General features: G+C 46.9%; 1 protein-coding gene across 1 annotated transcript in view; it reads left to right on the top strand.

Moving 5' to 3' along the window:
- Window positions 1-14,801, top strand: part of MSN (moesin) — a 60,306-nt gene that overhangs the window by 16,453 nt on the left and 29,052 nt on the right. The gene's annotated exons all lie outside the window — the stretch shown is intronic.

The raw sequence follows: 14,801 nt of genomic DNA, 5'->3' as shown, positions 1-14,801 counted from the left end.
TTTAGTCATCCACCGTATTGTTCAGGAACAGATATGATAACTGTATTTCAGTTGACAATCGTGTAACTGTTTTGGATTGTGGAAAATGTGATCAGCCCAGCGCCTGGTCAGGTCTGAAAACGCATGCAGAAGACTGGAGGTTAGACGGTGTATGCTGCCTGACATACTGTCATGACAGGCAGGTGGGGTCAAATAATAGTTTGGTTTGTATAATGTGGTTTGCACGTCTTTGACCTAGCATGTTGTCTGAACCCTACCACTGTGGTCTGCAAACATGGTTTATGGCTGATCACAATGTGTGAATTCAGATTTATGTTTTATGTAATAAACTGAGGCTTACCTGAAATTTGAACATAGCCAAGGGCTGCCTGTCTGATTAGTAGTGAGATTCACATGTGCTACTAACCCTACTGTGGTTTGTTTTATGTTTGAGCTGTTGTTATAAAGTGAAGCCAAAGTGAAGAACTGCAGTGTAGCTTTTACTGAAGGGGATATGAGCTCCACACCCTGGCTTACTCTTTCCTTTATTACTAGACTTTTATGGCACACTCTAAAAGACGGATTTGGTGGGTTTAGTGTAGGGAGGTGCAGTAGGCGAACAGTCTTCCCTGATTTGTGGCCTCCCAGATGGTTCTGGCAACGGGCTCCCATAACTCCTGGCCAGCTGAGGCTTAAGGGAGGAAGACCCCAGCTCAGTGAGACCACTTTGGGGTAGAATAGAGGCGCCAGCTTTAAAAAGAAGCACTTGTCATTTTCAAGGTGAATTATTTCTTCTCCATCCGTGGGACGTTTCAGGCGGAATGGGAACTGCCAGCTGGGGAAGGCTCTTAATAACTGGAGCTCACGATGGACTCCACATACCTCCAACTTCTCCATCCCCAGAGCAATTTAGAATCATCAGCCTCACCGCTCTCTTAGTACATTTCCTGCCATGAAGCAGGCTTGCCCTTCTTGAAATTTATTAAGAGAGTGGTGAGACTGCAAGGATTCTCTTATGACCAAAAATCATAATTTGGCTTTCTTTTTGGGAAACTAGCTGGCATGTAGTTGCATGACACGTGAGAATTGGTTTGTTCCATCTTGTGGTCTTGCTAAATGAGGAAAACCCAAACACCCCCTTGATGCAGTTGTTACCACTTTATTATGCTTTCCATCCCCCAGGGAGTTATATAGAGTGGCTAGAACCCTTTAGATAAGTCCAGGCAAAACAGAATCACTGTAGTAGTTCTGGATGAACGGGATTCATCTTTAAGTTTAACTAAGTGGAATTCTACTCAGTGCCTGATAGGTAGAACGGAGGCATATCAATTGGATTTTCCTCCTCCTCCTCCTCCTCCTCCTCCTCCTCCTCCATCATCATCTTCATCATCAATAACCACCTAGATCCATCATTGTGACCACAGACTAAAGTGGCCTCATGGGACAAAGCACTTTTTACCATCTTACTATATGATACTATATGATCTTACTATAGCATGGAGAACACATGGCAGTGTGTTTGATCAGGCTTAAAGGATTTGCACTTACCATACAAATTTTGATTCCCCTGCATGAGCTTCCATCTCACTTGCAAGTCAGATTTAAGGTGATGATCTTGATCTGCCTTTAGAAGTTTTCATAGTTGTAGTAGAACACTATCTCCTTATTTGTTCACAGGGAAGGTCATCTGCAGAACTTCTTTTCTGTGTGTCATCTTCTGGTAGCCTTCTCCACAGGATCTTAATTCTGGGCTCTTCTGAGAAAGTTGCCTGAAAACAACAATTATATTCCTTTGGACCCCAGCCGTAGGTCTTTTGTTCTTGAAGGCTTTTTTAATTTTTTTTTAAGCCTTTCATTTTTATCTCTGTGACATTTTGGTGGATTTAGCTTAAAGGCTTTCAAGTATTGGCTTGTTCATTTTTATTGTCTTTCTGATGTTTAGAGACTTCACCTGGTGGGTGGTTTATAAGTACAGGCTGAAATAATGTAAGCTTTTAGTGGCTTGCAGTGGTCTTAAGAGTGGCTTTAGGCAGCTGCTTCTCAAGTGACAATGGCATTTTTTCAAGTTGCAAGGTACTAAGAATTGGTACACCATACAGCTGCAAGCTTTAGTCAAAGAATATTTTAATTATAGTGCCAGCCGGTCATAGTATCCCCCATCTGGAGTGATGGGGGAGGGGGAGAGGCCTTTTTTTCTGTTTACCGCGCTCGGTCATAATTGCTGAGCACATCAGGGAATTTCTTTCCTCTGTTGTGGCTTTGTGCCTAAGGTGGGCCTAGAACTCACAATCTCCTGGTTGCTAGCCTGGTGCCTTAACCACTACACCAGTCTGGCTCTCCAGGAAAGGTCTTCTGCCGTATCAAATACTTGAAAAATCATGATGGGAAAGAAAGGGATGCGCAGGTTCCATCTATGTTTCCCTGCAGAATAAGCCATGAATCATTAAAAGAGAGATGGCGCATTCTCCATCTCTGCTTTAATGTCTTCATGGCTATTAAAACATGGAGACTTGCCGTTGCTGAAGATCAGCCCTTTGCTGAAGCCCAGTACTTGACTGACCATTTATGGTTCTTGTGGGAAATAAAATCACCTTGTCGTGCACGGGCAGGTGGTTGATGGCCAGTGGACGTGATAGATTTCCCCAGTCCAGGGATCTCCAAACTTTTTGCACTGAGGAGCACATCTGGAATTTGAGAGCACCCTTGCCAAATGGTTTCCATGGTGGATGGGGTCCATCATAAATTACCAACCCCAGTTTACCTTTGACCTTTTCTTTTTCTGGCAGATGAACTTTATCTCCACAGAACAGCTGCCACCATTTTGATTTTCTAAGATTGCTTCTGTGGGTTTCAATACTGTATTGCTGGAGGCTGGTGATTTGCTTTGCAGCACGTCGGTTTTCCAAAACATTCTTTTACAGTAAATGAGAGGGGGTGTGGGACTTTTTTTTTTGCTAAGGCAGGTAGCTCAGGGAGCCTGGCTGGTGCCACGGCAGATGTCCAGAGATACCACACTGGGGACCCAAGCCCTATTGCCTAGCCTATAATAACAGGCTGGGTTATTACCTCTCGCTTCTGTCCATTGCCCACAGAAATGTCTGCCAAGCAAAAGCCATTAATGTACGCATGACGAATGGAGTGCTGACCTGCTTGCAGAAATGGGTAGGCTTGATTTGGTTTTTTTCTTGAGTAAATTGGGAGGCTTGCTCTGATTTTATACGTATTCTTCAGCAGCTTGAGGCAGGCTGCTTAGCACGGCCTTAGCAGTAAGAGAACCAAACTGATTTCTGATCTGGTTTGTCTATTCTGTTGGCACGGAGGCTGGCAAAGTCACAAGGAGATTGTTCTGCAGTGCGTTCAGGTAGGTAAGAATGGTTAATTCTAGAAGGTGCTTCTGGATAGGTTTGCCCTGCATCTTTTCTGACAAGACCCTGTGAGACTTGTGATATTCTCACACTCCTTCTTGCTCCTTCATGCAGACAGGTAGTTTGCGAGATATGCCTGTGCTGCTGAAGATTTTTCATCATTCAGGAATTATCTTGATATCCAAGGGCAAACTAATATCCTTTGGCGAGATGAACTGTGTCGTAACTGAACAAGGCTTGTTTCCTTCTTTCCATGCGTTTAAGCAGCTTTAAAAAGCAATTTGGTCAAACAAGGAAGTTTTTAAGAGGACAGGCACAATCATGTAAAGACTCTTGGGACAGTCTTAAAAATACCACCCAGCAAAGACCAGAGTCTGGGTGGGGCACATCTGATACTGAGGCTGTTCATCGTGTTGGCTGAGTAACTGCCGAGAAGTCAGATTGCTCAGAAAACTGATGGTTGGGTCACTGGGCCTGCCCAGACGATGAGGTCTGCTCCAAATATATCTTTGGCCAGAAATGGTCATCTCGGGGAAGCCTCTTCTCCAGGTCCTTTTAATACAATCGGCTCTGACTCTGCCTGCTGATGGTGGCAAAGGGGAGGGGACCTTGGAAGGGCGTCGTGGACATTTTGCAAGCTGGAGCCGCCCTTGTGTTTCGGCGGTGGTGTTATTTCGGAGAAGAGGAAGTCTTGCACTCAACACTTCTGCGGCCCAAATTGGCCTACCCTCCGATGCAGCCTTTCACTGGAAATGGGGCCAAGTGGAAGGAAGAACTTAGCCATGGTGAAATCCTGGGCTCTGGTCACCTCTTTGGCTGTAGGAGGTGGTTCAGGTGCTGAACTAGTAGCAGAGAGACTCAGGTTCTAGTTCCCCTCGCCCATAGAAGCTCCCTGGGAGACTTTGGGCCAGTCTACTCACACTGACCTCTTAAATCAATGTTTCTCAACCGTGGCAACTTGAAGATGTGTGGACTTCAACTCCTAGAATTGGCTGGGGAATTCTGGGAGTTGAAGTCCACACATCTTCAAGCTGGCAAGGTTGAGAAACACTGTCTTAAATGAGAGGAGATCTCTCCCTCTCCCTCTCCCTCCTGCCCAACCCAGATCTGCTACACAGGGCTCCCAAGGGAGTAACTTGCAACTCCTCAAGGTGCGCTGAAGCAGTGGAGATCTTGTAGAGAGGGCTTTTGTTTGGAAAAGTAATCCTTCTGCCTATAATGGCTTTAATGCAGTTGTCCATGCAACAGCTTGTGTGTAATGTGTTTGATTCCTGCAAGTTTTCATTTTCTGGCAGTTCAGTGATGTCATTGGGGGTGCGATCAGAGGACCCTGTCATTTCAAAGACCTGGTGCTCTCTTTGTTTCTTTGTTTCTTTCTTTATTGGATTTGTCCTCGCCCATCTCCCCACAATAGGGGACTCATTTACATATCATATTAAGCTATAATGTGGTTTGTAGCCTAGCATGATACGTGTATCTAGCCAATGTTTATAAATCATAGCTTATGGTTTATTCAGCTGATTCACTATACAGGAGTGAAGCCATATCGTAGCACGGTGATTTCTAAGCCATAGTTCAAGGCCTAGTGTCTTGTGCAGGCTCCATCAATTACAACTGAATTCAATAAACAATGATTGCCCAATCCTCAGCTTGCTGTGACTCTAGGAAATGTGTTAGCAAAATGTGACTGTTGGCTTTCTCAAGAGGTCCTCTGTGTCTCTCTTTGTCTCTTAATCTCCAGCCCAAAGCATCTGTGAGCAGCAGCATTATCTCCCGAAGCAGTTTCAGGAAAACAAGGGGTGGGGTGGGGGCTGGAAGCTTTTCATTGCAAGCAAGGAAGGGGCAGAAATAGCAGAGCTGGAACCACAGGCTTTCATGATGTGAAGGATGGAGTGTCCCTGAGTGGGTCCTTCAGTCCTCTGAGGCTGACCAACATTAGAGCAGTGTTTCTCAACCTTGGCAACTTTAAGACGGGTGGACTTCAACTCCCAGAATTCCCCAGCCAGCATGGCTGGCTGGGGAATTCTGGGAGTTGAAGTCCACCCGTCTTAAAGTTGCCAAGGTTGAGAAACACTGCATTAGAGGAGTGGATCCTGCTGGATTGCCACGGGCTCACTTCCAGTGAGAGCTGCCATCAGAAGTGGGCTCTGGTCAGATGAAACCAGATTTTTTTTTATTGGGACATGGACAGCCAATGAGAGAAGACTTACGGAAGATTGGCTTCAATATAGTAACTGCAGTGAGATTATTATATGCACAAAGATGGAAAAACACTGAAATACTCATAACGGCGGAGTGGATTGTGAAGATGGTGGAATTTGCAGATTTGTTCGATCGGGGATAAAATAGCAAGTACTTTACGAAAGATTGGAAACCTTTTATGGGGTTTTTGCTGAATATAGGAAAAAATGAGTTGGTGATGTTTGGATTTGCTGTTTTGAAAGGGTTGAATGTGGGAAGAAGGGAATTATGTAATGTAACCTTAAAGAGGGAGGAGAGACAATAAGTTTGTTTGTAATTGCTGTAAAGAAGATCAGAAGTTGCTTCTTTAAAAGTCTTTTTCTTTTTCCATTCTCTACACTGCTTTTTACATTTTTTCTTTTCTTTTTCCTAACTGTGTTTCATATATTTTTCCATGTTTATCTTTTATTCTTGTAAAAATCTTTAATAAAAATTATTAAGAAGAAAAGAAGTGCCCTCTGATTTTGCAAAGCAAAAGGAGAGCAGCAATGACAATGTTGTGGTGCCTAAAAGTAAATTCCCTCAGCAGATCAGGGGATTTTCTCCGGTTTGTAGTAATGCTGTGTTGCAACTTAACCTGCCATCTTAAGCATCGCTTTGGAAGCCTCTCCCTGCCGGCGCTTAACTGAACTGGGGACTGGCATCCGATGCCCCCTCCCCACACCTGAAGGAGCCTGCCAGGAAGCCTGTTTGCAGGGCAGCGCAACTGAGAGCGTGGAAAGGGTCTTGAAGGAGATGAGGGTGCTGAATGCCACATGGAGACCCTGCTCTAACCAGATGGATGTCTGGAAGATGGACAGTGAATGTAGGCCTCGGGTGCAGAGCGCTTTCTTCATGAATGAAGTGCTAAAAATAAGCAACAGCTTACTGAGTATTTCCCTCTGCTGCTTTGGGGAAGGCATCTTTGAACAGGATGCTTGTGGCTTCCGGAGCAGTGGGCAGACCTGCCCTGTCTCTTAACCGTTTGGCTCTACCAGAAGGCAGACTTCAGTGGAACAGGCTATTGGGAACAAATAGGAAGAGGTTTTGGGAATGCTACCAGCCCTACTTCTGGTGCTCTTTTGCTGGGGCAGGTCTGTTCACGGCAGGGCAGCCCTTTCTGACGGCTTTTGTACCTGTATTTTAACTGTGCCCTCTGCTAACTTGGAACAGATCTCTAACTCCTGAAGGGTAAGACCTCAAACTGTACCTAAAGAAGTGAGCGTACTCCCCCTTTTGCTACACGGTTCCTGTCATGTCTAGAGAAGAACTGTCAAGAAAAATGAAAGCAATCAGGTGTTTTGCAAGTTAGCAAGCGCAGCTAATAAAGACAACAATGAAGAGGATGGCGCCAGGTTCGTTACACTTGCCAAAGCGTGTTTTATCGTAAGAAAAGTGGAGTGGGTGAGACCGCATATATTTTCTAAGGCAGGGGATTCTGCAACCCAGGTGACAACAGGTCATTGGTCCCCCAAAGCCTATTTGAGATGAAGGCAGAACTTTCCAGGTGACCATCTTGGGGAGGCGCTGACAGGTGCAACAGGCTCACTTGGATGTTTCTGCCCCCAAATCTTGCAAGGCCTGAGCTCAGATGGCACTCCAAAGGTGATTGGGGCCGGGCAGGATTTGGGAGCTCTTAATGGCGGCAATGGGTGCCTTAAAGTTCTGCAGAGCTTAAGGCTACTGCTCTGGCTCTTCAAAGCCCCGGCCTGCCCCCAGAAGCCCCAAAAGTTTGGTCCTACCTTCTCTAGGGTGCTTATGGCCTTAAAAGGGGTCCCTGCAGGCTGTAGGTTTTGAACTCCTGACCTTGGTGGTAGCAGCTGCTCCTTGGCCAGCTGGCACAGTGGAGGGGCGTCCTGCCTTCTGAGATTCTGGCCCTGCCCTGCCCTGCCCTTGTGCATTGGTGGAGGCACTGGGCAGCTCCTTGGGCGGGGGCGCCAGAGTTGCCCCTCTGGGAAGAATTTCTCCTGCAACCTCCCAAACAGAACAGTGGGTGGATCTCTCTCTCGGGGAGATTTCAACAGGAAACCTTCCTGCTCCACAGGACAATCAATTGGCCATTATGGTATGGAGGCTTTTCTCCCCCAGCATGAATGCTACGGCTTGCCATAGGTTCCTTGAAGCACTTCTCCTAGTCAGAAGCAAATCTTGGAAGAAGCTCTGGAAAGAAAGGGCAGGAAGCTTGATGGCTTCTGAAATTCAGCTACATAATTGCTCTGTGAGAAGTTTTCCCTCTTTCCGAAATGGAGTCAGCCCGGTGAAGGGAGTTTGGGAAAAGCTTGACTCCTTCCGTGTCTTAATCCAGAACTGCTGTGGATTTGATTTAGGCTGCCTTCACACTTCAGTAAATGCCTTATCTAGAGGTGTGGCTCAAAAACGATGATCTGCTGAGCCCGCAACCATGGTTTCATTTTATGTTGGGTGTTGTTCTCTGGCTGGTTTGTTCTCTTGGAACAAACCATGTTTGGGTTCCGGATTTGCATCACAGGCTAAGTGGACCACAGAGTCATTTGCAATTTGTTATTGCAAAGAGGCTGGTATATTAATCGAAGCCGCATGTTCTTGTTTCAGGCATTAAAGAGAGATTTAGGGGCCAGGTTTAGCCATTTTAGGCAAGACTAAAATATATGTGAGCACTTTTATGCTTCAGGGTGCCCGGGAGATGCCCCCTTTTTCTTTGCACTCTTTCATGGACATAGCAGTGGTGTTTTGCTAATCCTAGTTAGCGTGTGGCTCCAGAGTGGGGACCATCTCTTTGAGATATATAATTTCTATCCTAGTTTTCTGCCTGCTGGACTGCAGATAGCCGTAGGACCTACCTGTGATTAATCATTTCAGCCCCATTGTCTCAGTGGCAAAGTCCTGCTGGTTGGTTACTCCTTGACTATGCGGAGAGAGAAGGAGGGAGCAGTCTTAAATACTGAGGAACTTGCGGGCGGAAGTCTAGCTCCCTTCCTGTACGATCAGCTCTTTTTTATGCAGCTGCTAGGAGAAAACAGCCTGGGCTGGAAATCTCAGGATTCATTCCGGGTGGAAGGTGAAGCACGTTTTTGGCCCCCCGGGAGCAGGGCCATGAAGTCGGGGAGTGCCTTTGGCTTCTGGTTAGCTTAAGGATATGAAAAGGCCTCTTTCAGTGAAGGTCTGCTTTAATTAAACGTAATCCCTTCAGCAATTGCAAGCATTTGCATATTGCTGGGGTTGGGATCTTTCTCCCACACGCAAAGAGCCAAGAGCAGCGATGGAGAAGGAGAACAGTTGCAAGAGTCCGCTGGAGATAGGCGGCCAATACATTTAAATACATTTAAATAAATTTAAAAAATAAACTGGAAATGCAGCCACATCCCTAGTGACACACCTTGGAATGGGAGATTCCTGCTCTTCCGGGGAAGCTGGTAGGAGGAAGCTCCCCTGCCCTCCGCAGTGGGGCGAATTCTGAAGCGTGGGGAGGCAGATGGTCTGTCCCCACAAGCACTTCCAGACTTCGTGGCTCGATTACGGAATCATGGGGTTGGGAGGGACAGAACGCTGAGGTGCCCCCCTGCACTCTTCTGGAGGGATCCCGGTTTGGGATGGCTAGGCTGGAGCATATCTAAATATGTGTTCTGGCTGAAAGCTGGAGTTGGGAGGCGCACACTTGAGTGGCAGTGGCCTTCTCTCTGTTGTCCTACTTGATCAATGGGGCAAGGGGGAGATTATGACCTGGTCTAGCCAGAATTCTGCCTCCAAAGTAGCTAGCAAAATACTTCTGGGGAACTCAGGAACAATCTTTTTGTCTGAATATTTGGTGTTTTGAGGCACACTGACCCCACTCATGGAGGTTCTGGCTTGCCAGGGGTAGGCCGCTGTGGTTTTCAGTCTGTCTTAGCAGGAGTGCGTCAGTCATTCCAGGGCATGACAGAGATTTCACAAACTGTATGTTGCAGGAAGTCTTTTTGATTCCATTGAACAAACTGCTCATCAGGACTGGTGCTTCTTCATTCCATCCAGACACATCCCACCCACAGCAGCTGCTAAATCAAGCCTTCCCTTCTTTCTGAACTTACGTCCACGCATTCTCCAAGGTTCCCTTCGCAGGAAGTGCTCCCTTGGGTGTGGCTTTTGGACTTGATCGTGAAAGTTAATCTCAGATCGATGATGGCACTCATACGACCCTCATCGGCACTAGTACAAACCATGAAGGCGCCACGTGCACCACAACATTACATTATTGGGGTTCTGAAGAGCCCTGTAAAGGGAAAGCTGGACTGAAGCTATATGGCGTTACCTGCAGAGCGGTAGAGGGGCGGGGGGCATAATCTGAAGTAAACTTAATGTACTTTTGTTTCTGCCATTTGTGACCTGAAATTTGCTTAGACACAACAGTTGCATTTGTATTGTTTGGAAGACATTTTTAAGGCCCCTTTAAAAATAGGCTTAAGAGACACTGGTGCCAGGCACCGATGCAATTTGCACACTCCAAATAGGTCCCACGTAAGGAGCTCTTGGGATGGGTGTGCAGTGAGTGAAAGGTGCCTTCCGTAAGTGTGCATGTCTGTGTATGAAGAAGTAGCCCTTTGCTTTCTACTGCTGTCTCCCACATAAAGCAGAAGCATTCTGCCCCTCGAGGCTGCTGTGAAGGAGTAGCCCCTCAGCAGTGCTTCCCTTGCCAACAGGAAGCATGGAATACGTTGTCCTAGAAAATGTTTGCAATTGCAGAAAACAGGAGTGCAACAGTGCCCGCTTACCTACAAGAACCGGGAATGAATGTTCTGATTTTTCTTGTAGCTGTTGTCATAGGCCCGTCTCCCCCAGCCTGGGTGCCCGCCAGGTATGTGGATTGCAGTTTCCAGAATTCATCAACCTGCCTGGCCAGTGCTGGGGATTCTGGGAGTTGAAATCTGCGCATCTAGAAGGCATCCAGGTCTCCTTTCGTACAGTGTACATTTAAAGTTGGTGATGAGTGTACCCTGAAAGTTGACAGGCTTCTTAAAAACTCTGTTGGCTTCATGATACGTTGGGCGGAGGGGGGGCAAAGGTTGTGTCTCTTTCATGGAAGATCTAGTAGTGCCTCTTAGACTGCAATAAGCCAGTATTAATTAGCCATGGTGTATTGTATTCATGATTGGCTGAGGGTCTGAGAATCTTAAGCCATAAACCAGGGTCAGGGAACATGGTAGGCAAAACGTGTGAGAACTGAGCCTGTATTCTTGCTAGGCCTTCGAGGGTGAGTTGGTGGGTCAGTGTTAACATATGCTCTGAACTAGAAGCAGTTTGGACTGCTTTTAATGGGGGACAAACTCCTGCACAGTTGTCTTCCTTCAGTCTAACACTCTTCCCCTGCACTGCCAAATAAAAGACCTCACTTGGGCTTCTCTTCCTTAGGGGTCTTCTTCTGTAGTGCACCTGCTTGAACAAGATGCTTTTCTACCTGAAGAAAATGAGAGATAAATTGTGGGTTTAAAAAGCCAACAGGTTAATAACTTCTGGCCATGTTGCAATCTGTCCTATAAGAGTAACACAGACTGTGTTGCTGAATGCCGTGAGTTAGTTAGTTAATGTGGTCCTGTGACCACATAGGACACCCAGCACAGGTAACAGGATGTGGCTTTCTCAGCACCCACCCTGGTTTTCTGGGAGAAGGGGCTGTTTTACAAAACCTTTGAAAAGAAGCATATATATTTCTGGAAACTTTTGTGGCTTATAAGAAATAACTGGAGCTTGGATCTGGCCTGGGTTTCCAAGTATGACCTCGACCAGTGTTTGTCAGCATTAGCAACTTCAAGATGTCTACAGCTGAACGCATCTTCAGAATTCTGGGAGTTGAAGTCCACACATCTTGAAGTTGCTAAGGTTGAGAACCATAATCTAGACTATATGTACAAATTAGGGTCCTGAAACCTTTGGTCCTTCTGGAAGTTGCCACCAAATTGTGATTTTTAACCTGACAGAAGGGAGACTTATTAAACTGCATAGGGAACGACTATACTAACTATAATTAATTTGATTCAGTTTAGATTTGTTGATTTTCTGTTGTTGTTCTGGTTCCATCTAGTTTTGTCCAAGTGCAGTTTATAGAGCATCTACCGGTAAGGTGGACTCAAAATGCAAGGGAATAGGGCATGGTGGTTTGCCTTAGACCCCTTTGGGGTCTAAGCTCTAACTCAGTTGGGTTTTAACTAAGAGAGTTGAGTTAGTTAGTTAGTTAGTTAGCTACAGCTACACGCTGTAGCTTAGCATGTTGCATGAATTCAGCCCAATGTGGTTTATTCAATGAGCCTAATTAAACAAACCATGGCTGGTGTGGGTCTTCCGGGCTGTGTGGCCGTGTTCTGGAAGTTTTGTTTCCTAACGTTTCGCCAGCACCTGTGACCGGCATCTTCAGAGTGCAGGAGCACAGACAGGAGCACTTCTCTCTGTGCCCAGGGTGATGTGACCCTTTTGTGGGTATTTATAGAGATCTGGGGGGTAGGGGGGGATTGGGGGGGTGGGGGGTGGGGGTTGAGTTACTGAGTGGCTGCTTGTTTTGGTGTCAGCATCTGTGTGTATCTTCCTGGGGATTAGGCAGGGTTTTTTCTTCTACTGAACTGTTAACGAGGGGCTGCTGGGGGTGATTAGCAAGTTCATTGTGTGAACTGTTCACACATCCTGGTGGTTGAGCTGAGTTCGCTGACCTTTTGCAGGCTGTATTTTTCAGGATTGGTAGCCAGGTTTTGTTGATTTTTAGACTCTCCTCTTTTTTATTGAAACTGTGCTGGTGTTTGTGAATCTCATCACCCTGGGCACAGAGTCACGTTACCCTGGACAAGGGTCACATCACCCTGGGCACAGAGAGAACTGCTCCTGTCTGTGCTCCTGCTCTCTGAAGATGCCGGTCACAGGTGCTGGTGAAACATTAGGAAACAAAACTTCCAGAACACGGCCACACAGCCCGGAAGACCACACCAGCCATCGTATGCCGGCTGTGAAAGCCTTTGACAATACAAACAAACCATGGTTTATCATAGTTCACCAGACAAGCTCACTGTGCTTGTAGCAGTGGCTAGAATTGAGCCAGTGGCTTCCCGTGTTGTTGCTCTGTCTCTGGCCCAGCATTCAGTCCTGATGGGTCTTGAAAGGTGTTTTGAATTCTTCTCCTAAAGAAAATAGGTTTTTGCCAAGCCACAGCGTCTTTGAGTTAATTATTTAATTCTTTAAAGGGCAGTATGCTTAACACGGGTCTTTGCAGGGGACGGGTGGGGGGAAACGAAGTCACGCTCAAAATAATGTAATCACGCAGCTAGCACAAATTACATGATCACAGCTGACTTATTTTACGTAAGTCATGGCATTTGCGCATTTTATAATGTATACTTTCAACTTCTACGGCTGCCCACTTGTGCCCATGATGTGATGACTTCTGCTGGACGCCTCTGATGCTTAGATAGCAGAGGATTTCTTTCCTGCTTCTGCAACCGCGTTGTCTCTGCGGGCCGAGCTGCTGTGTGCATCAGGCCCAGTAACAGCTGCTGGGCTTTGGGCTGCCGTGGGGTTTGGAGGACTGAGTGGCTCGCAAATTTCTGGGCTGTTTTTCCTCTTCTCTCCTCCCCCCCCCCTCCCGCTGGCTGCAGAAGCCCTTTTTCTGTTTCACGGTTTCAAGAGGGAGGGGGTTGCTTTTGGCTTCTTTATAGAAGTACAAGGCCCATCTGTCTGGAGAAGGCAGGCAGATGCCAACAGAGGCTGCCTTTAACTTTACCAGACGGATCAAACTGAGCCAAGAATCCAGTGACAACCTTTTGTGCTGATTGCCCGGGCTGGTGAAGAAGGCACGGCAGCACCCCCCTTCCCCTCTCCCCCTCAACGCTCTGGTCTCAGTGTTGGGGCTCAGGCCACCCCCTTGGCTCAGCTCCTCCTGCGAGGGGGCAGTTACTCTCTCTGCTTCATCCGAGGCAAGCCCAGCCTGCAGGTCTCCCTGGAAAAGTGGCTCTTGGCTCCGGAACGGCGGAGAGGTCCTGCGCTTTCACCCAGAGACCACCCTAGTGGAGCTGGGCTCCCGGTGGGCCACAGCTCCTTGGTGCTTACCAGCTTCTGCCTTGCAGCGGCTTTATTTACATCTGCGGGCACACACGTATCCCTGTGCACGCACACCTATACATAAGCCACGATGTTTAAATAGCAATGGAAAATTGGCAGTCTGCAGAGGGAAACCCCAGCCTTCAGCACTGCCCTATTTCCAGGAACGCCTGAGTCTCCTAGACACTTGTAGAAACCAACCCATGTTTGGTTTGGAAGGCTGCTCCTCTGCCCAGAAAGAAGAGGAAGAGGAGCAGAGCTGCGGCAGGGGAAACTTGGGTTCAAACCCATCCTCGGTTGTAGATGCTCTCAAGGAAGCTTTGAGCCAGGCACGCTCTCTGCAGGTTGGCCTCTCAGGGTGGCTGTTGTGGGGAAAAATTGGAGGAGGGAGAGCTATGTATGCCACCTGGAGCAATTGATAAGAGAGACAGGAATCTGACAAATAATATCTGAGTGAGTTGGGAAGAAGTAGTTCAGGAGAGCAAATTCCGACACGTTCCCAGTGTTCCCACTCGCCCAAAGAAAGGTTGGAGACTGCAGGAAGATAACATATCTTGGGTGCGCGTTCCAAAATAGCATTACCAGAGAAGTAAGACGCGGGAGTTGGCTTAGAGTTTAGGGTATCTTTCCGAGCCTGGCACCCTCCAGATGTGTTGGGATATTACACACCAAACGGCTGAGGGGTGGGAAGGCTCAAAAACGGCTAGATTTAACTGCAAAGGGGCTGGCTTCTTGTGGCAATTGCTTGGAGTGTCTTTTCTGCTGTTCCTTTTCCTTGGAGTAGAGTGGTGGGGTGGTGGGGAGAAATCTGTTTTAGGACTTCTACCAGGCAGAGGAAGTTCAGCCCTCCCTTTGAAAAGGGCAAGAAGGCTGGATTTCATGACTATTTAGGGTTATAATGCTAGAGGAAAACAGCATTTCTAAGGAGGACCTTCTGCAGAACTGTCACTTCCAAAATATATGATTTGTTAATTCTGGTGCCTGATGCAATTACAGCCTAACTTTTGAATCAAACTCTGTGGGATCTTTCAGATTACAATGCATATCCTTATATTGCTGTAAATATTTAGTTGCACAGTTAGAATTCTGTACAAACACAAAAAGAGCTTTTGGGTGGCTGGGTGGGCTGTCCTATGGAAATTGCATTGGAAATAATCTGTGACTTCATTGTCCTTGGAGAGAGGTTAAAAAGAAAAGAGATGGGTAGGG

This window comes from Python bivittatus, unplaced genomic scaffold (assembly GCF_059951505.1).
Source record: "Python bivittatus isolate LINGU-HERP-01145 unplaced genomic scaffold, Pbiv_v1 ctg000790_np1212, whole genome shotgun sequence".
Taxonomy (NCBI): domain Eukaryota; kingdom Metazoa; phylum Chordata; class Lepidosauria; order Squamata; family Pythonidae; genus Python; species Python bivittatus.
The sequence above is the reverse complement of the archived record's forward strand: the minus strand, read 5'-3'. Positions and strand labels throughout refer to the sequence as shown.